Raw genomic sequence first — 25688 nt, 5'->3', positions numbered from 1 at the left:
CTGTTCATTAATATGCACTGTCCCATTCAAATAAATACGGAGCCCCTCTCCCCTCTATTAAGGACATGTGCTCCACCCGTCTCATCCGCAAAACCGTCAAATAGCCAGGGACCCTTCGCACCCATCACACAGTCTCTTCAAGGTAATGCCTTCCGGGAGGAGACTGCGGAATCTACGGGTCAGTTCCAGTCGACTGAGGAACAGTTTCGTACACAAGGCCATCGGGAAGCTGAACTCCCTGACCTCCCTCCCACCCCTCTTCCCCATTCACATGGTTTGACAAATAAAAAATCTTGAATCTTGAATGATAATGTGGTCCCTAAAGAAAAAAAGTCTGAGGACCCCTGCTTTAACATGAAAAAAAAAGTGCTCTCCCAAACTCCAAACTAGCTGCTGCTTCAAATTGGCTCTAATCGTGTTACTTAAAAAGCCTGATGTGATAAATGAAGCCTAGGCGTTAATTCAACCTGGGAGACTAATTTCAGCATCACCTCCAGCCAATGATCGCTTCCAAGAGGGCCACACCTCCACCCCAGCCATCAGCGCAAGAGCCGCACCTCCATAGCAGCCAATCATCACCCTCAGCCCCGCTTTTAAGCCCCAGCAATCATGGTTTGTTCACTTCCCAGCTGTGCTGCGACCCGCCTCCACCCCATCTCCGCCTCTTCCGTCCACGGCTTCTACCTGCTGCATCCTTCACAGGTTTTCAATACCGCCATCAGTGTCCAGGCTCCGGGGGAAGACATTCCTAACTACAAGCTGTTCATCCATACTGACTTTCATACATCGATGTATGACATATACATGTCAATAAATCTTCCTAATCTCTGCTTTTGTCTGTTTGAGTCTATCCAGGTTGAATTGAGATTTGCCATTTCAATTTGATTAAAACTTGATTAACGCCACAGCCCTAATCGAAAGTGGCACAAAATCAAAGCTTAACATGAACAAACGTCATACAACAACAAAAATGAACTGCAAGAGGTTGAAACTATAGCCAGGGGCGGATCTAGAGGGGTGGCACGGGGTTGGAGTCCCAAGACAAGGTTGTTTTTTGTTTAACAAAAGTTTAGATTTTACCTGAATTAGAAACCCCCTGCTTATATTATGGACAATGCAATCATTTGTATATAATTTTTGGAGGCTCAAAAGAGAAAAATTGCCTCGTAATTTGCGTACACACGCTATAAACATTTGACATAATGTAAAATGTGTTACCACCCAAGAAATTATCCCTGACCCTGCTTGCTACCCCGTGATTTTTTTTCTAGCTCCGCCCCTGACAATAGCGTATTGCTTCTATTGAATGCAATTTCAAAGCCAGACTAAACCGATCAGCAAAATGAGACGAGCACCCGTTCCTTTTCTTCAGCACACGCTGTGACCACTACAGAATGAATCACAGGGAAATATTTGGGTCAGTCTTTCTCTGTGTAAAATACATGGAGTACGACAGGCAGGGAGGGACTGAATCAGAACCAAACCGGGGCCAGTGTGCTGCTGAAATGGGGGTTCAATTGGGCCATTTTCAATTTCACAAAAATGCAACGTGAAAGGCTCATGGAGAGGTTTTATATTTGCCGACATCAACAAGCACCTTCAACAATATTAATTAACAACATAATGCTGCTATGCACTTACAGACCCGAATAACATTTTCAAAAAACTAAATACTTGCTTTGTTGTTTCACTCCGTCTTGTGTGATTGCCTAAATAAAATAGCTGCACTTAATCCAATCAGCAGCAGATATTCAGCTTAATGTCCGTCCTCTTCACAAACGATTCAAAAGGGAGCCGTTCCAAATTGATTTACTCAGCTCATTCACGCCGCAAAAAGACCAAATTAAGCAAAGCTCAAAACCCTTGGTCGCGTTTCATGAGCAGCCGAGTGCCCTCCTAATGTAAAAGGGGTCATCCTGTTTGATGGAAAACACCGTACATGCTGCATCAGTCCGAGCGATTGGGTACATTATGTCCGTACTTGTCTGATAATTGGAGGCTATTTTTCTCTCACTCAAGAAGCGCAAAATACTGTGGATTTTAGCAGTGGAGCGTTGAATGTGAAAGGATGTGAAGCTTCCAGTGTCGTAGCATTATATATCTCTATATATATCTCTAATATATTTAATATATCTCTTCTGCTGTGCATCAGATTGGCAGCTGGATTGGCAACAAATTGACAAATAAGTAAATAGAATAGTGTTGTTGACGTCTTCGCAAAAATAGCTGTTTCCATAGATCCAAGAAAAAATGACGTTACTGTAGAAGGAAGGTGGGAATATGGGCATCACATGCATTTCAGAATATATTTGTTTTCCACTGATGCAAGTATACGTGCAGTCACAACAGTTACTAAATCGACTTATCATTCAATAAGCAATAGATACACAAAGCTTTTTTGGGCACAATATTTGCACATCTATTAACCTTTTGAGTTACATGTTTATTGCAGCTCGAGTGGTATTTTAAGATATGATTATGCACTTTTAGAACATAGGTTTACTGTCATTGTTTTGCTTTAGAGTTGAAAGCATCGCGTCAATGCTATCATTTACCACGATATTTTCCTGCCTCAATATATCGAGCTTCTAGGCCTGTCACAATAACAAATTTGAAGTTCGATATATTGAGGCAAGAAAGTATCGCGATAAACGATATTATTGACTCTACGATACTGGATGCCTGTCGACTCTCAGGCATAAAAATGAAACCTTTGTTCTAAAAGTGCATCATCATATCCCCAAAATACCAAACAAGCTGCAATAAACATGAAATATAATGTAGCTCTACAACCAAAGTTTTGCAAAGAACACATAGGGGGAAATGCTTATAAATGTACAGATGATAAATATCAAGCCCAAAAATATATCGTTGATCTGTTATTGAACAATAAGTCAATATAGTAATTATCGTGACAGCCCTACGAGCTTCAAAATTCGCTATCGTGACAGGCCAAATGGCTTGGCTTCCCCCCTCATTCAAGCCCCTCACTCCCCCTGCACACACTGCCCCATGATTCCAATGAGAAACAGAAATCTCAGTAATCTTGTGCAAATAAGATATGTAGTGAGTAAACATTTTGAGACTTAAGCTACATCCGAAATCCTAAAATTCGTAGCTTCTATGTCCTGATCCTAGCGCCTAACCCTTATGACGTGAAAAGGTCAACTGTTAGATCCCTATGCAGTTAGGAACTAAAGGTTTAGAGCTGTTTGCCCAACACCGGCCATCCTCACCCAGCAGAAGAAACAACAGGAAGTGACATCACCAATAGCTGTTTCATTAAAAACTACATAACCCAGTATTGGACTATTCGACCCCTTACCAATTTACTGGTTTCGGCTCCAGCCTCAAACCCATTTGTTAAACATAACATAGAGCAGAAAACTTCCATGTGGACCTACGTTTACAGTGCAGATGTTTTATTTCCCGTCACCAGTGAACGCCTCACACTCTTCCCGCCGCCTGTAACCATAAGGAGGAAAATGACCTGACAGCTCCCTGTAGATATTGAATTATTTCACAAACGAACTGTGTCAGAACAGGTCGGTCAGATGTTTCTTTTGTAAACTTTTGTCATAATGCTAAACTCTGCCTGTGTTAGCCGCTAACTGTTGCTGCTTCAAACATTTGCGATCCCGACACGTGTTTGTGTTTACATGGTGCAAGGGCCAGTGAGGGGTGTGTTGGGGGTGCACTGTGAAGCGGGGGAGGTGAAGAGCTTGTCTCTGCTTCTATGGGAAAAAGTTAGCTCGCTGTTTCGAACTCCGGGCCGGCAAAAATGGAGTAGTTGAGGGCAGGGCTGAAACAACTAATCGATTAATCGACAACTAATCAATTAATCGACAACTAATCAATTATTGAAATAGTCGACAACTATTTTAGTTATCGTTTACTGGTTCACACAGACCGAAATAGAGCAAAAATGACATGAAAATGTAGTATTTTTGATGAAAACCTCCTTTCAAAGAAAACAGAATTAGCACTTAGAGCCTCCTACAAACATTTACTTTAAGTTTACTCCATCAACAAGTCCTCAAGCGGCGCAACTGTAGCTTTATATGATAAAAAAAATGTAAAAATACAATTTTCCTACACCATTCACAGGCAATCGATTAATCAATTAATCGTAAAAATAATTGCTAGATTAAATGACAAAATAATTGTTAGTTGCAGCCCTAGGCAGCTTTACAGAAACAGGCCACCATTTTTCCATACTGAGATATGTTCTTACCTGAGCTTAGACGAGTTGATGCGTACCTGTCTGGTCTTTGTGTGTGCCCTCAGTCACACAAAACGACCAAAGATATTGTTAGCATTTGGCCTCTCCCAGTATATTCCTATATCCCCAGATCGGCTAAATACATTGTCAGGATTAGCGAACAGAATTGTTGTTGTTAGTCCAAACACCAGTGCATTGTGTCAGTCTTTAACCCTGTGAAGAGCAGCTATAAAAAGTGCAGTATAATTGAGCGAGGTGTGAAAAAGCCTGAGGTTACAGAATAGGACAGCTTGTTAAAATGGTGTATCAGGGGCAGATGTGCAAACAGACAGGGCTATAAAGCAAAACATCTCTATTTTTTCATAGCTTGTCACATTTCATCAGGAGACTTCCCCATTTTCATGCAGCGAATTCAAACGATGTGATGTTGATGACTGTATCTGTCTTTAAAGGGGCTGTGTTTCTTTCAGTTGTATTGTTATACGACGAGGGAGCGCATTGAACTGTTTGGCAATATTAAACCTGGCAGCAACACATTTTTACATTTGGGTAAAGCTGAACTCGAGAAAAGGCAGGGGTTACGGGGTTAAAACCTTTTGCAAATTACTGGGAAGTTTGAAAGGAGCAACATTACGACAAAGTTACCACATTTACCGCAATAGGTTGCATTCACGTATTAGCATGTGATGTCAGTTGGAGGGCAGCGGCCAACACAACTCTATGGACAGTGAACTTTGAATCAGTTTTTCATGTTGATTGTCTTAGTAATGACAGAGATAATAATAAATCAGCAGCTCAACAGTGACGTATGTAATGCGCCCGAGTGAGTGAAGCAGCTATCATAACTCGGAGTTTTCGGATGGCTATGGCCAGGCTAGGATTGGGGGCATCCTCCAGGAAATTCAGAAGAAATTGACGCCCGCTTTTGTAGGGCACTTCCACAGGTATTTGATCCCGGGGTGTGTATAAAAAACATTTCAAAATCATCTTGGGGGCCAGAGGCTAGAGCTGGCCGATTTTTCTTCCCGATTCTTGACAAAAAATCCTGAGTCGGGCTCTGTTCTTCTTAGCACATTTGTACAGTAGGACTGTCTTTACCTGAGCAGAGGGTACAGAGCTAAAAAAACAACAACAAAAAAACATTTTTTTGAAAATATGAATCGATTTGACCTACCAACTCAATTTTTTAATCAAATAAAGAGGTGCTATGCTGGAGGGCCAGATTTTACCCCAGGGCCTGACTTTGCCTACCCCTGCTATCAACTCTATGCACACAAGTGAGACGTGACTTCCTGGGTGTGATCTCCTTCCTCTCTCTCGCTGTTTTCCCAATAAGCATTATTGCACAAATCACCGAACACTGACAGTGATGTACTGATGGGAAGTCACTGTCTACGTGTTAAAAACATTACTTTGGAAAATCGGTGTTCATTTCATTGACTAAAATATTTCATCAGAATTTTAGACACAGTATATTTTCGTCGACTAAAATATGAAATGAAAAGAGACTAAAATCATCCAAACTTCCAATCACAATTTCAAAGAGCCTCATGTCATTTACAATCAGTGCCAAAGCAACAGCTCTGAGCTTTGTTCATGAAGCAGAGGACCTTGATTAAGGCTATGTCCACACGAAGACAAAATGCTTATATTTTCAGAAACTTTCTTTGTAATCACGAAGCCAGCTTAGTAAATGTGTGCGTCCACATGGGTCGACTCAGGTCTGTGTAAATGGCGCAATTCATCTCCCAGGCCTCTGGGAGGCGCTGTGACGCTAACAGATAATAGAACAAGATGTAGAGGTGCATGTGCAGTAAACTTTTGTGGAATGTAAACAGTGAAAATGAAACTGATTCAAGGATTTACGATCTACAGAAGAGACGAGGAGGCGAGTTTATTCTTCAGACGTAACGGGACTAAAGCAGAAAAACCTGTCAGTGACTTTTACTGTCAGTCCAAAAACACATACTGATTCATGTTTTTCTACTTGTCACCTGTGGCTTGTGGACTGCAGTGGAGCAAAGACGAGAGGAGTAAAACCATCATAGATCCATGAGTAAAACTCATTATAAGGTCAGTAGATTATGGATAACAGACACCACTCTGGAGCTGTGATGTCACGTAAACGGCGTTTTGAGATCTTTCCACTCTGGGACCTAGTTTGGAAAATGTTCGTTTACAGACCCCCAAAACGCCGGGCTCGTATGGATGATACACTGGATTGATAAAATATTTGCGTTTGGTCCTCAGCTTGACTTCGTATGGACAGGGCTTCAATATGATCATAATGAATAAAAAAGTTGACTAAATTTGTCTTAAATTTAACTAGACTAAATTTAGCTGCTATTTTAGTCGACTAAAACTGGACTAAAATAGAAGAGAATTATTTGACTAAATCATGACTAAAACTAAAGTAAAATATGTTGTCAAAATTAACACTGATGTAAATACTTAATTGCAGGAAACATCTGTGTTTATTGAGGTAGGACTTTATATCAAAAACACCACATAAATGAAACAACAAAAACACATTTCTACTAAAGACATTTGTTGTATTCTCATGATTTTGCCAACATTTCTACAGCCATAAATATCCACAGAGTCAAAGGCTGTGGCGTCCAAAGTCCGTCTTCTCTGCAAGAGCCTTGACCTGAACTCATGGCCTTGTTTTGAACCCTGACCACAGAAGCACATTCGCTTTAGCTGTATTACCATAAGCCGATACGCCCATCTGACTCGACTCACAGAGGCTCCAGCGAAAGGTGCCTTTACCACGAGGTTGAAGGTTTGCTCAGTCCGGGAAAGCTATTTGGAGAAAAATGTAAACTTTCTCTAATTATTCAAAAACGACTTTAAAGAATGCTGAAATATGAATAGGCCTATAGTTTACTACTAAATAAAGATACAAAGACATGGAGAGGAGCAAAGTGGTTCAACAGCCCACAAACACATAAAAAACCCAAGAACGCTAAAATGATGCTTCATGTTAGCAGCGTGCTAATGCTAACGCTAGCTACGACACAGTTTTTTTCGCTTCTACTGAACAATCTGCTGAGAGAAAATATCCATATGGGCCCGATTTACACTTGACTTTATTTATGTGTGATAAATAAGTTCATATTCCATTGCGTTTCCCAAAAGATTCTATTTTCCCCCTCGGCGAGGCCACGCCCCCTTCTATGACACGATGCCATCTGTATCTATCTCACGGTTCAGTTCGGTTCACGGTGCAGGATCCAGTATTTATAATCTCAGAATGAAATTGGTGATGCTTTCTAATTTTTCAAAGCTGCTTTATAATAAAATGTGCCCGATAAAATAGACACAAAAACACAATTAAAAAAATCATACACGGCAGCTAAAACACTCACAGCAGCGCATAATTTGATTTGAGGCTCGTGTTTAGGTAGTTCCAGGATGACATATTTCTTGCTTTTGAAGTGGATTATGACCAAGATTGGATCTTTCTCTTTTCTCTTGTGCACTGGATCTATTATTCACCGCAGCCTGGTCATCTTACTGTTCAAAGATACGCAGGTGTCATGTGTTTTTTGATGATGTAACTTTTCAGCTCTGGGGTTTTTGCAGCTTTCGGTTTAGCGGTTGGTGATGATGACACCCATGCGCTCTATTCGGGTGTGCACACACATGCATGACACACGCCAAAGAGCTTAAATATTTAGAAATATAGACTAAAACTTGCACCGTCCGTCACTTTAGCATGATGCATATTGTCAGATTTGTGCACCTTAAAATAGAGCCACTTCATGTACTTCAGAGTGTGGGCTGGCATTTCGAGTTGTGAAAGAGTGACACAGTGAAACAAAACATTGTGTATGTTTTTCATGAGGATAAAACATAACATTGTTAAAAGTAGGGATGCACTAAAAAAATATGGTATCGGCTACAAATATCCGACTGAACCAATACCAGTTTTGTCTCTCAACGCCTCAAAAACACAACTTTTACCACCTAAATCTAAGTGAATATGGACATGCTGTATATCATTGTAAAGCTAAGAACCTGGAGAATTCAGTCGGCGATTTGCTTTTAGCCCCGCTAGTGGAGATACATTTCATTCAATTTCTAGAAGTAAAATCAGGTATATTCATCCATAAGTTTATCAATAGATATAATTGATAATTGATCTGTAACAATATGACTTTATTGATCTTAAAATGGAGAAAAGAGTCTATTAAATTTTCCACTCAGAGAAAGATACTTTTAAGAAAAGTCTCTTGCTGTCGGTAAATATTGGATATCGGCAGATACTCAAACCCCAGTATCGGGGTTTTTCAAAAAAAGTTAAAGGGGGGGGGGGGGGGGGGGGAACAGGCTTTCTATTGTTGTGCATAAAGGGACTATACGGACTTTAAAAATGTTAAAATCCTGTATTTTCATCCCCCTACATGTTCCAGCCATGTCCTAAGGTGGAGAATGAGCTCAGAGCTGTTCACCACAACTGCCTCTAAAATCCTGCACGAGCTTAATATAGAAGGTGTAGTTACACGTATGACCTGATGTGGCAGTAGTGAGTATAAAATGGCCAACTTGAATCTAGTCCCTTTAAAACCTAAAAAAAAAAACACTTCTCGGCCAGTCCTTTTTTCTCATTGTGCTTACAGCCAACTACAGCAATGAGCATGATTACTAACCCTGACTACTGTACCATTTACTGTGAATGGTGATCATTGATCGCTGAAAAAGTATGCCACGCTGTTAAATGTGCTGTCCTCAGAGGGAGGTCACAGCACGAGCTGGCACCACACAGGCATAGTGCTCATTGTAAACAAGAGAAACGGACAATTATTTTGCTCATCGGTTTGTCTGGTGATTATTTTTAATGACTAATCAATTGAAAGACAGAGAAAGGTGTGTGAAGGTGGATTTCTTTATAAACCACGTGAAAACTAAAACGATGCCACCTTGATGGGAGTGCAGACGAAAAAGGGCTTGACAAAAATAAATGTGCTTTCTGGCACAATGTGGTACAGGTCATTTTTGGACAAATCCTGCTCTGTTTGTAACTGACAAAACCTCTTTGCACATGGCATGTTTTGGAATCTGTGTCTAATATAAGTTGATTATTCAAATATTTGATTAGTTACAATTAATCTGATAAGCTTGAGCTCCAGAAGGATGATTATTTTTGCAATTTTGATTCGGTTTGCAATTGACGTCATAAGACAGGGCCAGGAACTTTAACAACTGTGAGAAGACAGAAATACAAGAATCACATGCATTTCAGATCATATTTGTTGTGGTCTACACTTCAGAGTTAGTAGCTTTATAGATACAGACGACATCTCTGGAATCGCCCATATATGGTCAATGTTTGAAAACAGTTAAAGGGATATTTCAGGATTTTTGACATTTATATGGTTAGTCTGGTGTTATAAGGGATTTGCCTCAGGTGCACTGTGGAGCGGGTCAGACGGTTTTTAATGCAGGCTAGCTGATACCATAGAAATGCGCTAGCCTTGCACTAGCCTAGCGCCCCATAACTCTTTAAATATGAGAACTGCATGAACTCCAAAAAAATATCACCAGAAATCAGCAACACTCTGAATAACTAGGAAATGAGGCCCTATGTCAAAAATCCTGAAATATCCCTTTAAGGTGGAAAACAATTTGGAGAAAAAAATCTTAACTTTCTCTAATTATTCAAAAAACGACTTTAACAAATGCTGAATTATAATATAGTTTTCTACTATATAAAGATACAAAGACATGAAGAGGAGCAAAGTGGTCAGCAGCCCATAAATACATAAATAACGGACAATGCTAACTTGATGCTACATGTTAGCATCGGGCTAATGGTAACGGCTAGCTAGCACGAGCTACAACTGCCGTTTTTTCACTTCTACTGAACAATCTGCTGTGAGAAAATATCCATATGGGCCCGATTTACACTTGACTTTATTTATGTGTGATACATAAGTTCATATTCCACCAGAAGATGGATAAAAAGATTCTATTTTCCCCCCTCGGCGAAGCCCCCTTCTATGACGAGATGGCGTCTGTATCTATTCTTTTAACCTTTTATTTTCAGTCTTTGTAAATTGCTGATTGCGACAGGTCAAATTCAATCAGTTTTTAAAACCTATGAAACTTTTTCATTTTTGTTATTACTTTCTTAAACCAACATCCAAGTGAACAAATGATTCTTTGCAGCATTTGTACAGGTGTGAAGAATAATGGCAGTTTTAACACAAATTGCATTGGCGCATTCTCCGAAACCTGTTCACATTCGTTCCTCAGGACAAAAGGTAACAGCACGAAAGCAACAATCAACATTCTGAAACAACTCCACACAGGGACACTGTATCCTCAGTTCAGTATTATCTGATCTGCACAAAATCCTCCCAAATGTCACATGCATGAAGTTATCTGCAGGGCCAAGAGAGTCACACGTCTTGGGTTTCCATAAAAGTTATATTCTTTCTTGGAAAATTGAGAGAAAACAATGTAACTCAATGATATGGCAACTAAGCGATCTAAAAAAAATACAAAAAAACAACAACAAAAACAAAACACACACACCACAACCACATCGGATCAGGGCAGTGCAATGATCTGTTTATAATTGTGATGCCAATCTCAGTTATATTAATCTCACTGACTTTGGAGGAAAAACATGGAAACTTGTAAATAAATGATATAATGATGATAAATGACAACTGGTTATGGAATAGAAAGCATTCGTTTGTTGTTAAAGCTGAGGTTACATTTTGAAACATCTATTTTCACTTGAAATTGAATAAGAAATACGTATACAATGGAATACTATTTTCTTAATGTCTCAATTTAGATCTTTTCCACATACAGTAGGCGCTCAAAATGCTTTTCCACGAGTGTGTCCATCATAATTTATGACCAAAGGCGGGAACATGATGAGAGAGAGACCTGCTTCAGTCTGCCTAAAGGCTAGATTTGGCCCATGGGATGATCACTTTTCTATAAGACCACAGATACAGATGGCATCTCTGGAAACACCTATATATGGTCATGTTTGAAAACAGTTGAGGGGGAAAACAATTTGAAGAAAAATCTAAACTTTCTCTAATTATTCAAAAAATACTTTAACAAATGCAGAATTGTGAACATAGTTTTCTACTAAATAAAGATACAAAGACATGGGGAGGAGCAAAGTGGTTCAACGGAGAATGCTAACATGATTTTTTTTTTTTTGCCTTTTACTGAACAGTCTGCTGTGAATAAACATCCATATGGACCCAATTTAGACTTGACTTTATTAATGTGTGATAAATAAGTTCATATTCCACCAGAAAATGACTAAAAAGAGTGAAAAATTGTGTTTCCCAATAGATTCTTTTTTTCCCCCCTCGGTGAAGCCACGCCCCCTTCTATGACGCGATGCCGTCTGGATAGTAGTAAAAGTCGTACCCTTAGAGACGGGGTGTGGAGCACAGTCACCCAGGAGGAGCTCAGTGTATTACCTCTGGTGCTTCCTCTCTTGCTATTTTCCCAATAAGTAGTATTAGCACTGTCTTGAACAAATCAATAGTTCATGAAAACATCACTGTGAGGTACTGATGGGAAGTCACAAACATAAGGTTGGCTGTAAAAGTAAAGTAAAAGTAAAAAGTATTTATACTAAAGACAGGCCTATTATTTTTTGAGCGGCTCGTTCAAAATTTTGGTGCTATTTTACTTTTGATTTAGTGTTAGCCATTAGCTTCAATACAAAAACACAGTGATGAGCAGAAGTTTCCTCTGGTGAATTCTTTGCTCCTGACGCGATGTTTTTAACATGATGCTGTGACTGTCCACTCACTGCCTGCCAGGTAATCTTGGGCTGATTCTTTTTTTAGACGCTGCCACTAACTCACAGAGAAATAACGGAGACAGGATGAGCATCACCTCATAAGGATAAGTCACGTGATGCTTGTGTGCATAATGCATATAGCCTACAGATACAGACAGCATCTCTGAAATCGCCCATATATGGTGGGCACATGTTTGAAAACAGTTATATTCTTTCTCTAATTATTCAAAAACAACTTTAACAAATGCTGAATTCTGAATATAGTTTTCTACTACGTAAAGATACAAAGACATGGGGAGGAGCAAAGTGGTTCAACAGCCCACAAATACATAAATAACAGATAATGCTAACATGATGCTTCATGTTAGCATCGTGCTAATGCCAAGGGATAGCTAGCGATAGCTACGACTGCCGTTTTTTCACTTCTACTGAACAATCTGCTGAGAGAAAATATCCATATGGGCCCGATTTACACTTGACTTTATTTATGTGATAAATAAGTTCATATTCCACCAGAAAAAGGCAAAAAAAGAGTTGAAACTTGTTTTTCCCAAAAGATCCTATTTTCCCCCGCGACGAGGCCACTCCCCCTTCTATGACCCCTTCGTCTGTAGCCCATGGCATCTGTTGTCATGACAACTCAGACGGCTCGGTGGCTTAGCAGTTAGCGCACTTGCCTCACGACAGAAAAGGTAGGTTAAATTCCCAGACGGTGCAGGCCTTTCTGTGTGGAGTTTGGACGTTCTCCCTGGGGGTGGGTTTATTCTGGGTTCTCCAGTTTCCCCTATCAACCCAAAACATGCACAAAAGGTTAAAGGGATATTTCAGGATTTTTGACATAGGGCCTCATTTCCTAGTTATCCAGAGTTTTGCTGATTTCTGGTCGATAGAATAATTTGAACCATTTTGCATGTAAAATACCTTATATTTGAGCAGCATCAGCCTTGTGGTTGTATAAGCTATGCAGCGGCGGAGTGATCTGCTAGAAAATAGTCCCCCAAAATGCGATCATTCATGTGATGCAAGGTCAGTTATATTCCATAAATGATTCTATCGACACAGACATTTATATGGTTAGTCTGGTGTTATAAGTGATTTGCCTCAGGTGCACTATGGAGCGGGTCAGACTGTTTTTAATGCAGGCTAGCTGATACCATAGAAATGTGCTAGCCTAGCACAAGCCTAGCGCCACGTAACTATTCAAATATAAGAACTGCATGAATTCCCCCCAAAAATATCTCCAGAAATCAACACTCTGGATAACTAGGAAATGAGGCCCTATGTCAAAAATCCTGAAATATCCCTTTAATCCTCCAGCTATAGGTGAATCTGATCATGAACCTATTAGTCGCAGCAACAACGAATGGGTCAAATGAAAACAGATTTCCCTGTTGGGAGTCAGGACACTGTAACCTTAACCTTAATCTATTAATATCCCAGAGCAGATGTAAAGAATATTATACGGCCACAGCTGACCGCTATTGATAACAGAGAGTAAATGAAAAGTGTGTGAAAATGAAAAGCGCTAGTGCATCATAAAGTCAGTGGTTCACTCTTTCTACAAGCATGGTTTGAAATGCATGAGATTATTTGTATCCGATCAATATCCACTCAGATGTTATGGCTTCCCAGTCGCACTACTTCAGACACAAACAGGCTCGGGCTGAATGTAAATCATTCAGCCCGAGCCTATGTGACTTTAACCTGTAGGAGCAGTGACACAGTGCAGTAATAATGATCTCAGGGGTGAGGGATCAGCAGTAGCACAGGCATGACCTAGACACGCTGAAAGCCCAGAGTCACATGATCAGAGGATTAGCCCAACGGAAAAAGGGAGGAGGCAGAGTTCGGGCCGCCGCATGCTTCCTGATCACTTCCCTCCAGCAGCAGAGAAGCTACAGACTGGCAATAGAAAGCACCGAGCAAATGAAGAGGAGAAAAGGATTAGTGTGCTTGTTGGAAACTGGAGAAGAAATGAGAAATACTGACAATAATGTACACCTAAAATTCAGACTTTCTCGATAACAATGAAACAGTATATTTGCAAACACTTGAACATAAATCAACTTTGCAACAACTACCAAAGTCTAGAAACATTACATTCTTTCCCTTTTTTATTTGATTTCAGAGCGAAATACAACCATCCAGATTTTCTCTCATATTTCACCAGCAACTGTGCAACTATTTAACATGAACACAATATTGTACTGGTAATGGTACTGGTAGTGGCAGTAGTAGTAGTGGAAGATGCAAATATCGTATTATACAATTTGTTAGTGTTAAGTTTTGGATAATTCTCAGCATCATAGTTTTTATTGCCATTGTTTGAGAGACAGGCTCACAAACTAGGAATTTTTCTACGTGCAGACGTGCAACAAAAAACAAACCTAAAACACAGAATTGAGATAAACATAAGCTATACAACTTCAAACTATAAGGCTATTGGGGCATGCATCAAGAATATTGAAATAAAACTAAAAAGTAAAATATGGCAAGACGACAACATTTGACATAGAACAACGGCGGGATTGTAAGATGTGTAGGTATATAAAGTGATAAGGTATATAAAGTGATAAAGGGATACATTTGTCCCAATAAAGCTATTGGGTCTTGTTTCAGAGTTTCTAACAAATGGCAAGTCAAATTCAATGCCATTTGAATGCCTAAATATTAGGGCTGGGACAACACATCGATACTTTATCAAGTATCGCAATACTTTCAATACCTGTGTTTGGAGGCATTTTTATCACACACTCCTTTGTTGTGTGGTAGCATGTTGCGATTTTTTTAACTTATAAATTGTCTTGGAGAGTAAATACTACACTGACAGAAAAGGCGAAGGGAGAGAGGGATATTGTACATCTAATTGTTCAATGGAAAAAAAAAAAATCATTCAAACTTGGTTTAAAGTGACGCTAGCCCGCAGTTAGCTTTGCCTGTTAGCTTCTTCTTTGTGATTCTATTAGTGTGGATTGGTTGCTACGGTCCGGTGGCAGTCAAGTTGCAAACATGGTTTTCTGGCCAGAGACACCAGGGGGAGATGAAAGACCCTCCAATCATCCCATAAACACTTGTATTACCCCACAGGGACGACAAAAAGGATTTATTAAAGTAAACATGTTACTTAGTACTGCTTTAACACTTCAAATGTCAACAAAACATAAATGTCAAATAACATTTGGTTTATAAACTTTAGACACATGACTTTTTACACATTTTAAGGTAAACATATCAATTACCATAATTACTTACTGTATCGCAATACGTATCGGATCAGCCCCTGAGTATCGTGATACGTATCGGATTGTGGCAAAAGTTGATCGTGCCAGCTCTACTAAATATTTTATTTTTAATGCCATAAATGCAAAACAAATTTTGCCGCATTTCATTTCGTAAGATCTGTATCTAATCAAATGGGAATGAGGGGAAACGTTGCTATTCAAAACCAAATTCTACATAATTTGCAACTTTTGTTTGTTTTTGAGGTGTGTATGCCATAAAAAATAGATCAACAATGTCATAGTAGTAGAATCTGTCTCTAGAAATTTAGATTAATGCCAGTTTTTAAATGACTTGTAATGCCTTAATTTTGGCATCATTAATTTAATGCTTTTTAATGCCCGTGTAGTACCACACTTTGCTTTGTGTGTAAACGATAAGAATGGGTGTTAAAATACAAAAACATTACCAATTGTTTTGTTTTTTATTATAACAGTGAATAAATGATAACAATATTGTAATGAAACTATAAAACATCCAGGAATCATGTATAAAAATCAGTACAATGATAGACTTCTACTTTTTTTTTTTAAATGCAGTCTGCTGTCCCTGAAGTTGAACCCACAACCTCCTTGTTTACAGAGAAAAAGTTCAACTCGCCTCACTTTTCCCCCCTTTTTGAGAATGCATAAGCGCGCCCATTGTCCGCCGCCCGGGGGGGATTGAAGCGCTAATCTGCTTCCATAATATCAATGATGTTTCTGTGACCTATACCAACAACAGGCTTTCATCAGTTAAATGTCCTACTTATTCATACAACAGAGAGACAGGAACAACGTGGAATGAGACGTTTTGTGCACAAACATTTAGCATCATCACGATATAAATGTGAAGCAGTAAACCTAAAACAACCGATTGGGGATTATCACAAGAACTGGTCCAAATCTCTATTGAAGTCTCTAAAACGCTTAAGATATGGTTTACTCGAAACTCAAGTGATATTATAAAGGCCCCATCAAGAAATCAGGAGACATTTGCTTTGGAAATTTACCAAAACTGGCACTTAAAGGGACTATACAGAGTTTAAAAATGTTAAAATTATGTATTTTCCTCCCCCTACATGTTCCAGCCATGTCCTAATGTGTAGAATGAGCTCGGACCTGTTCACCACTACTGCTTTTAAAATCCTGCACTGTCACTCAAAAGGTGTTAATTCGGGCCTGAAGTGCCGTCATGCATGAGCTTAATATAGAACCTGCAGTTACACATAAGACCTGAGGTGGCAGTATTGAGTATAAAATGACAAACTTGTGTCTAGCCCCTTTAAGCACCTTAATTTTACATTTTTTTCGAGCCAATTTGAATCGTACGATCCATAAGTCCAGGAATCTACTGAATATTGTGCCCAGTCACTAGAACCAGGGACACAAGTCGGCAGCCCAAATTTCAAGAAAAACACAAAAAAAGTTGTTTTTGTTTTTTTTAAATTGGTGATTTGCGTTTTTTTTTGCAGAATCGTTCAGTTGAAGCCGACCCTCCATGTTTAAGCCAGCAGTATTGGTATATGTAAAAGTGTAAACTTTTAGGTTTAAACCAGCTTGTTTTGGGAGATTTGGGGGCGTGCCGTAGGGGCATGGCTTTGTCTGTGTGTATTTAAATACTGAGAAAACACTGGGTTGTGTTGGAGACGCTGCAAAGATTGTATCAGACGAGCTGAACCGTGGACGTTACAACAAACATGTTTGGAAGTGGATTTATTAATCACGGATTATGTGGCGCCGCTTCCTCATGAAGAGCCTTGATAGCAAAGCAGCGACAGCAGGATGGAGACGCTGCTTTGCTCCCCAGACAGGATGACCAAACAGTAAGTTTTGCATCTTTTTATTACAGTGGATTTTTACGAGTTGATCTCTGATGTCTCACTCTGTCAACAAAACATCAGCCTGTTTCCATGTTAGAACATGCTCGTCTCCTGTTTCCTGTTGTTGTTTGAGGAGGAGGCACCGCTGCTTTGGTTTGCGTTGGTGACACAACAAATGCCACGCAAAAAAGGCAGATTTATACAGGCGCCTATTGTGGATCAGTTTATGTGCGTTTGAGTGAGTGAACTCTGAAACCCCACACACGACACAACAGGAGGAGCTTTACAGCGGGATGGCTTTTCTAAATGAGATGTAAATGAGCCCTATTGTCACTTCGAGAGAGGTGAGAACAGCCCAAAAGTTTAGAGGCCGATTCCTCTCTTTGACATATTACCAGTTCCTAAATTCAACTTGCCACATCTTCTCCAAATATGATCAGAATTCCATGTGCTACACATTGATGGAAACTTTGGAGACAACACTTTCACGAGCTATGTCCCGCTCAAAATGTTCCCAACATTATATAACCATTTTAAAAGATTTGCTCCTCATAATGTGTAAAGACAGGAAATTACTTTGAAGTTACGGTCTCTAACATAGCCCAAACAAAAACTTAGTAATTTTAAAATGTGTCAGGATTTTCCTTATTTGGTTCCATTTTAGCTTTGTGTTAGTCCTGATTTAACGCATGCAAGTCTAGTTTTCTTCACATTGTGCGTGTCTTGCCCTACGTATCTATATGTCCTCAGTCCAGTGGGAAGTCCCTGTGTTGGTGCGGCCGCTCTGGGGTCTTCCTGCCGGGACACTCTGTGCCCTGTCCGGCTGCCAACTGTGAACAGGAGAGCAACAGGAGCTGCCAGCCCTGCAAACCACTGCAGCGTATTTACTGTACAGAGGTCAGTGTGAAAGTACAGGACAAGAAAAAGAACAAGCAAACCGCCAAAACAAACAAACAATCTGCGCATTCCAGCAAACAACTGCGAACGTCCTTTTGTCCATCCTTTCAAGTTAGTTAGTCTTTTAGTCTTGGGATTATTGCTGAAAGGATGTCCACAAAATACCCCTTAGTTTTAAGAAGTTGCAAAATGCAGTTATACAACACCAGCAGAGAGAAAACCTGCTCCTCCTGTCACTGTGCAAAAACCAAACTTATAAACTACATGAAGAATAGAGTTTGACCATGGACTGAATGAGAAAAGTTTTGGAGAGGGTGTCTAGACTGAAGCTTCATGGAAATCTCCGCGTGGCGTATATCGGAGTGTGGCGTTTTGAGTGCAAAGAAGGGAGAGACAGACTGAATTAGGTTTCCTCCAGGTACTCCAGTTTCCCCTACCACTATAAACATGTACAATGGGTGATTCTGACCATCAGCCTGGCCCTCTGCTCCTTACGGGTCGTCCAGTGGGGTTAAGGGATGGGTCAAACGCAAAGTCCAAACTTCGTGGCACAGTTGTTAAGTTGTTATAAAGCATCTTAAAGGGACTATACGGAGTTTAAACATGTTAAACATATGTATTTTCCTCCCCCTACATGTTCCACCCAGGTCTGAATGTGTAGAATGAGGCCAGACCTGTTCACCACAACTGCCTCTAAAATCCTGCACTGTCACTCAAAAAATTGTTACTTTGGGTCTGAAGTGCTGTCATGCACAAGCTTAATATAGAAGCTGCAGTTACACGTATGACCTGAGGTGGCAGTAGTGAGTATAAAATGGCCAACTTGTATCTAGCCCCTTTAAAGGGGGGGGGTATTATGCAAAATCGACTTTTTCAAGCTTTACATCATGTTATTATGTCATTCCCTCATTAAAAACATGCCTGAAGCGTATTTTTGAGTAATCTGTAAAAAAACGCGATGGCAGCCATTTTAGGGATAGGTTTGCCTGAGTCCTCCTAGGAACGCCCCCACCTCCTGGAGACGCCTCCGAGCTTTCGTCACCAGCCGAGTAACCGACCACCGCTCCTCAGCAGAACCCCCTCCCCACTGATACCACAGACAGCGTGAGGAGGGGGCGTGTCAGAAAGGGTCAGAGGTTCTTAAAGAGACAGAGGCCTATTTCAAGACATTCACTACAACCATTTTGAAAGAGCAATTATATACAAGGCAGTTATTCTAATTTACTGCATTTACAGACCAACAGAAGGTTTCGTCATCATTGTAGTGTGCTATAGACTGGTGCCATGTGATTGAAAAAGCATAATACCCCCTCTTTAACTGAAATAAGGAAAGTGAACCAATTATACAAATCCTATTTTATAAATCCACGCACATCATTTTTGAAAAACAAGAAACTAAGGCTGCACAATGTTTCGAAAAAAATATCGTATCGCAAGAAACCACAATATATCGCCACATCAGTCTTTATCTGACTGAGATGATCAACACATTTTCTGCAAATTCAGATAAAAGCAAACAATGAACATAACTTAAGATTTTTTCTGCTGAAAAACTGTTGATTTGTGTTTAATTTGAATGAAACATGTCGTGTTGAAATGGTTTGGTAAAATAGTGCAATATATCATTATCGCATTATCGCACTGCTGTTTTGCATATTGCATGCTATTTCAATATCGTGCATCCCTATAAGCACACATAAGACATGCTTTGTATCAACGGCAACTTGAGCACCAAAACGATGAGTGGATGTTGACACTGCAGACGAGCCGTTTCTAGAGAAGAAGGCCACCACCCCATGATGACATCAGCAGGTGGAAAAGAAAAGTTCAGAATTACTCAAGTTCGTGTCGATAAAGCTTTATGGAGCCTTTACTGCTTTGATGTTCTGATGCTTCTATTAAACGAGAGTTACAAATAAAAACCTCCTTTTGTGCGTTCAAAGATTGTGGGCACTTTCAATATTTTTTGTGGTAATAGATTTTGGTTCAAATTTAACAGGGATCATTCAGCAACCATGTAACAAGAGGTTTCCCCTGGAGACAGGTTGCTAAAGCTATTGAAGTCACGGTGCCGGTTATTAGTGAGACAAATATGTTCACACACACTGAGCCGAGGAGGAGCTCAGTCTGTGCAGGAGAGCTGTGTAACTTAAGTACAGAAACACTGTCTGACATCGCATATTGTGGAGCTACTTTAAAGTATTGAGGGCTTTAACCTCTTAACCCCCACATGAACCGAGCACATTTTTCTCCAGTTTGGCTTTACCCAAATCTAAACAACTAAAGAGTGACGAAAAAGTAACAAATAATGCCCAAAACACGACAAAAAGTGATTCAAAAAGACGCAACTAAAACACAAAAGCAGCAAAAGAGACACAAACATGTGCTGGAAAAGCAACAATGACACAACAATAAAAGCGACAAAAACACAACTAAAGAGTGGTGAAAAAGCAACAAGAAAGAGCGTCAAAAAGAAACAAAAACACGACGTGTAAGTCTTAGCTTTCAAATGAGGCATTACTGTGGCCTAAAGGCTACAACCTTCAGTCCAGAAGCCTTTAAATGTATGGGTAAAACTGTTAAAGGAACAGGCCTCCGTTTTTACATACTGAGCCATGTTCTTACCTGAGCTTAGATTCGTTATGTGTACCTGTCTGGTCTTTGTGCGTGTCCTCAGTCACGCAAAAAGACCAATGATGTTGTTAGCATTTGGCCTCTCCCAATGTTTTCCTATAGCTCCAAACGTGAGTGAAGTTGGAAGTTACCACTCTCTTCCATGGACACGCACAAAGACCAGACAGGTACGTATCAACTCGTCTAAGCTTAGCTAAGAACATATCACAGTATGGAAGAACTGTGTGCCCTCAGTCACACAAAAAGATCAGAGACGTTGTTAGCATTTGGCCTCTCCCAATTTATTCCTATGGCTCCAAACGGGGGTGAAGTTATAAGCGACCAAGCTCTTCCACGGGCACAAAGACCAGACAGGTACGTATCAACTCATCTAAGCTCAGGTAAGAACATATCTCAGTATGGAAAAACGGTGGCCTGTTCCTTTAAGGCGGGGGTAAGAGGTTAAATGGTTCTCAAACTGTGGCACAGAAACAAGTGATGCATAGACATCTACTTAAACTAAACAAACCTTACAATTTCTGAAAATGTATGTTTTTAGAAGCATATAGACTAAACGCCTGATACAAAATGTTTATTTCCACAATATTATCACAACATATATAATATTTGAAAACAGTATTCCAAGCATTTGTGACACAAGACCCCTGTACACTTCAACATGAGACCCACAATGAAAAAAAGACACGGCTACATTCTCATCTTTGTAATAATACAACAGCATATGGAGATTTTTAAGGGACACTGCGTAACATTTTGGACTATACTGTTGCCATCAGTGCAAAACATGCTCCTATTAACCAGCTCAACACAGAAAATGCTATTACTGCAGTGAATAATCAAACAATGGATTCGGATGCGGACCCAAACTATTTAAATCTCAAAATCTGCTGACTTTAGTTGACATCTCCATGGAGACGAGCTGGAGGCGCACCCACTCCCGGTAAAGTTACACTCATGTCTTAGGAGAGCTGAGCTGCTCACAGCAAAAACACATTTATGAGGTATTTTTCCAATGATGAAATGATCATTCATAAAAAAAAATGCTAGTATTTCTATTTTATTTATAAGTGAAAATCCTACGCGGGTGGCTTTAATTAGGAAATCTTTGACAAATTGAGGACACATTACCGAACGGTCCCCTAACCTCCACAACATTCACACATACATGCAGACAGATGACGGTTATCAGTGGGATCGTGAACACATCAAAGCGGCATGACATTTCCACACCGTTTGAAAAAATGAGACAGCGTAACAAGATCGACACATGATTTTCTTATGACATTTCAAAACCGGCACACACAGCTTTACAAACGAACAAACAAATGTCACGGCTTGTTCATTTCCCCCCAAGAAAACAAACACAAACACCATTGATAGACTCGGAAAATCCATTTACAATATGATGCCAGGCCGGTTTGGATATGAGGTCTTCTGCTTGACACTTAAACTAAGATCTCTGAACTAAGAGGCAATCAGTCTAGACCTCCACAAAGGCATTGAATCCCATCTTGCAATCGTAAAGAGTGCCCTAACATGGACATGAACCAAAGATCCACTAGTTTAATTGTACATAGGCCTGTCACGATAACAAAATTTGAAGTTCGATATATTGAGGCAGGAAAATATCGCGATAAACGATTCACGACCACTTGATGACACTGAAACTAAAACTTACAGTAATACCTTGTTCTTTAAGTACATATTGACTTTCCTTTCATAACAGTGGTTCTCAACTGGTGGGTCAGGACCCATAAGTGGGTGGCAGAGCTATTTTCAGTGGGTCCCGAGTAGGCCTGTCACAATAACAAATTTGAAGTTCGATATATTGAGGCAAGAAAGTTATCGCGATAAACGATATTATTGACTCTACGATACTGGATACCTGTCGATTCCAATTACAGTAAACCTTTATTCTAAAAGTGCATCATCATATCCCAAAAATACCACACAAGCTGCAATAATCATGAAATATAATGTAACTCAATTTGCTTAATAATGGTACCGATAAATATCGAGCCCAAAAATATATTGTTTATCTGTTATCCATTGAACGATAAGTTGATAGTAGTTATCATGGCAGCCCTAGTACAGAAAAAGTATAGAACCACGACTTGAGTCAGTTGAAATGACTGTTATCAGGTTGTTTTGATCCGAATTTCAGCTTTTTTGGCTTATAAATGCAAAACAGGGCAGGGCGATATGGTCTATAATCTACATCATGATATAAAAGAAATATCACGATATACTTGACAATATAATTGACAATAGACAAATTACTTCAAAATCCTTGATTTACACATATTGCGAAGATTAATTCAGTGATATTTTATTCATTTTTTTAACGGCATACTAATTCCCTCACAAATATGATCTACTCAAGCCGTTTACATCCTTCATTTCATTTGACTTTTTAAGCACCTGCCCCCGTGTTCTACAGTCAGTGTTTATGCTGCTCTGATGGAGCTGAGACTAACATAATTTATATTGTGTCCAAAATGATATAGAAACGATTTCAAAACATCCATTAATCCAATTTTTCTGCTATAGAAAAGAGCGATTAGAGTTGCCAGTGAAGTGGATACAGAGACCAGACCAATCCTTTATTCATACAACTAAAAACACTTACATTTAGTGAATTAGTAGAGTTTAACCTTTTAAAAAACACGTATAATAAACCTCATCTGGAAGGTTTACCAAATAATTTACAAAACAGATTCACCTAGAGAAAAAGTAGAACTAAAAGGTACTGAGGTTTTTACAAAGTTTCAATCGGCTGTAAAGAGAAGATGTATCTCAATCAAAGAAGTCACTCTGTCTTCATTGTAAAATTAAAACTTCCAAGTCCGTTTATGTGTTTAAGAAGTGTGCTAAATTATCAGTGTTACGGAAACATGACCCTGCGGAGTAGCAGATCAACTTTATCTGTATATTTTGTGTTTTGATGTCTTGGTTAAAACAATCGTAAAGGTGCTGCATGAGACGGCTTAAAGTTTAAATGAACTGGAACTGTGAATGATTTTGTGTTGATGGGGGCAGACATTATAAGTTTTTACTTCTTTCTGCTCCTTTTCATTCATGTTAAATGCTGTTGTTGCATTTGTTTATAAATGAATGATATGAACAATAAAATAAATGTTAAAAAAAAATGATCTTGCGATAACAACATGCGATACGATATGACCCACCCCTAATTCAAAGACAACATTTTAACATTATATTTTACGCATCGAAGTCGGACTTGGGTTGCGGCTCGTCATTCCAGGATGATTCGGGTCCCGACGCCACAACCGCTGCTTTATAATACACCAGTTGCAATTTACATGAAACTCAATGAGTCATATTTAGGCCTATATCACGACGAAAAACAGGATTGAAACAAAAATGTTAAGAAATGTTCTGACGATAATTATTGAGCCTAAAAATATATCGTTTTTCTGCCATTTATTGGACGATAAGTCGGTATAGTAATTATCATGACAGGCCTAACTGCACAAACTACGTCAAAACAGGCAACTTAAATGTTAGTGTGACTCGAAAGTTATGTAAAAAAAAAACAACGTGCCTCGTATCAATTTATCTGAAACCTCGTCAACCATTACTAATCAGGAGGAAGAAATAAAGCATCTGCTCACCCCAACATAAAACTTGCATTGCTCGCGTTGTCACACTGCCTACATGGTCCCCAAACGTGCAATATTCATTAGTAATAGTTCGCGCTGCCCTGCCTCCTTTCCCGTCCCATACATACGCATGCCCCTTAGCTTTAAAACGGCCCCATTATCTCCTGCGTAAAGGCACGTTGAGGTTAAAGGTGCCCACTCCTGTACGCTGGTGTCACGTTTGCTTGTTACGCGCTACCTCACGCTCATCACTCCCCGCAGAAGTGTGTCAAGTGGGTGCGAGAATGAAACGCTCTCTCTGGATGCCAAAATCGTGCACTTTTGGAGACGGCGGATCGAGCGCGCGACGATCTCGGAGTTGTTTTTCTTTGACAGTCGAGAGGCGAGCGAAGGGGCACGTCTCAAGAACCCGAGAAACACATGACAGCACACGGTTAATTGAGAAAGAACAGGCAAAGTGGGCTTTTAAAATAGCTTGGAGCAGTGCGCGCACGGTGGGGGAGAGAGAGAGAGATTGAGAGAGCGCAGCGCGTGAACCGAAACAGCCCAAAAAGTCAACAACAAAACCTTACGTTTGGAATCAACGCCGCAGATTTACGTAAAAAAAAAAAAAGCAATGCCGGAGTTTGTTTACAGACCGCTGTCACAATCGACACCGATCAACAAGCAGCAGCAGCAGCAACAACAGTAGAAGAAGTAGCGGGACGAGTCGACCACAGCGCAAAATAATGTGTTTTTTTTTTAAAGCTTGTCTTACCTCCGTGGAGCGACACTGTCCAGGCTGCTGCGGTCCTAGTTCATGAAAATATGCGTGTAAAAAAAAAAAAAAAAAGGATGAGGCGAAGGGCAGCGGTAGTCTCCCCGTGTGAGTGTCCGCTGTGTCACTTTAGTTTGCCCGTGTGTGTGTGTACTACTCCGCGCTGGCTGCTCCAGTCAACACCGCGCTGACAGGCCGCCCACTTCCGGTGTTATGGCGAAATACGCACCCCCCTGGATATCCAACCCCCGCGCGTACAGTAGTCGTTTATCAAAGAGAAAGAAAAAAAACAGCAACGATCAAACTGTCAACTTTAAAGCAGTACTAAGTAACTTATTTACCTTAATAAATCCTTTCCGTAGTCCCTGTGGGGGGTAATACAAGTGTTTATGGGATGATTGGAGGGTCTTTCATCTCCCCCTGGTGTCTCTGGCCAGAAAACCATGTTTGCAACTTGACTGCCCCCGGTGCGGAGAAAGCAATACACACTAATGGAATCACGAAGAAGAAGCTAACAGGCTAATGGGCAAAGCTAACTGCGGGCTAACGTCAGTATTTACAGCCAAGTTTGAGTGAAAAAAATATATTTCTATTGTATAATTGGATGCACAGTAACCCTCTCTCCCTTCGCCTTTCCTGTCTACTCTCCAAGACAATTAATAAATTAAAAAATCGTAACTTGCTAC

The 25688-nt window shown here is 40.0% G+C and overlaps 1 protein-coding gene across 3 annotated transcripts in view; it reads right to left on the bottom strand.

The window, feature by feature from the left end:
- The window catches only part of stat5a (signal transducer and activator of transcription 5a), a 124194-nt gene extending 99135 nt beyond the window's left edge, over nucleotides 1-25059 (bottom strand). The window contains exon 1 of one of the 3 annotated variants that reach the window (XM_079564405.1): nucleotides 25003-25059. The gene's annotated coding sequence lies outside the window, so the exon portion shown is untranslated. The remainder of the gene's footprint in view (nucleotides 1-25002) is intronic. The other 2 variants (XM_079564404.1, XM_079564406.1) reach the window with 2 other exon arrangements.
- Between the last annotated feature and the right edge of the window lie 629 nt (nucleotides 25060-25688).

Source organism: Gobius niger, assembly GCF_951799975.1.
Source record: "Gobius niger genome assembly, chromosome: 10".
Lineage (NCBI taxonomy): Eukaryota > Metazoa > Chordata > Actinopteri > Gobiiformes > Gobiidae > Gobius > Gobius niger.
The sequence above is the reverse complement of the archived record's forward strand: the minus strand, read 5'-3'. Positions and strand labels throughout refer to the sequence as shown.